Genomic DNA, 995 nt, shown 5'->3' on the forward strand with positions numbered 1-995 from the left:
AGAAAATCGTCAATTTTTCTATTCAAAAGTTCTACCTAGTTAGAGAGCATGGTGACCGAGTCGACGTTAAAAACGCCGATTGTTTTCGTTAGCTTTGTCCTCATGACTTGCCACTGATAATTATTCAGTGAAATCTCTTCTATAAATTCATAAGCATCCTCAGGTGTCTTATTATTGATAGTTCCACCAGCAGCTGCATCAATTATCTGTCTAGTCGAAGGGTTCAAGCCATTGTGAAACGTTTGAACCTGTAGCCAGAGTGGTAACCCATGGTGAGGGCATCCTATTAAAAGGTCATTTTATCTCTCTCATGCATCATAGAGTGTTTCTAAATCCATCTGCACAAAAGAAGAGATATCATTACGTAATTTGGCTATTTTAGCTAGCGGAAAATATTTTAATAAAACTTTTTTGGTCATTTCTTCCCAAGTAGTGATTGACCCTCGTGGTAACGAGTTCAACCACTGTTTAGCTTTGTAATGCCATTGATTTTAAATGCATCGTAAAACTCTAGAAAATTTGCCAAGTGGTTGTTTTGATCCTCATCCTGCGAACCATCAAACTAAACAAATTGTTGTATCATTTGAATTGTGTTAGGTTTCAGTTCAAAATTATTTGCAGCAACAGCAGCCTAACTATACTTAACTCAGTTCCTATTAAAGTAGGTTTAGCATAATCATACATAGTGTGTAGAGCAGGATTCTGATTTCCTGGATCAGCGGCAATTGTAGGAGGTAGCGAATTTTCCTGGTTTTCAGCCATCTCCTCGGTTGTGGTTGAAGTATCGTCCTCTTGCTCTTCCTCTGTGTATCTTAAGCTTCGCCTTATTTCTCTTCAGTTTCTACGAACTGTGCGATCGATCTCACTATCAAACAGCAATGGTCCTGATGAATTTCTTCTAGTCATACACTATAAAAACCTGCCAGGAGCAAATAAAAGAAAAATTAGAAAAGAAAATAAAAAATTAAATTGCAAATAAAGTAAAATGGCTAAAG

At 36.9% G+C, this 995-nt stretch overlaps 1 non-coding gene across 1 annotated transcript; it reads left to right on the forward strand.

Moving 5' to 3' along the window:
* Nucleotides 1–264: 264 nt before the first annotated feature.
* Nucleotides 265–371, forward strand: LOC128293466 (small nucleolar RNA R71). The gene has a single exon (XR_008283648.1). It is a non-coding gene; the product is annotated as a small nucleolar RNA R71 (small nucleolar RNA).
* The last annotated feature ends 624 nt before the right edge of the window (nucleotides 372–995 follow it).

This window comes from Gossypium arboreum, chromosome 5, assembly GCF_025698485.1.
Source record: "Gossypium arboreum isolate Shixiya-1 chromosome 5, ASM2569848v2, whole genome shotgun sequence".
NCBI classification, from domain to species: Eukaryota; Viridiplantae; Streptophyta; class Magnoliopsida; order Malvales; family Malvaceae; genus Gossypium; species Gossypium arboreum.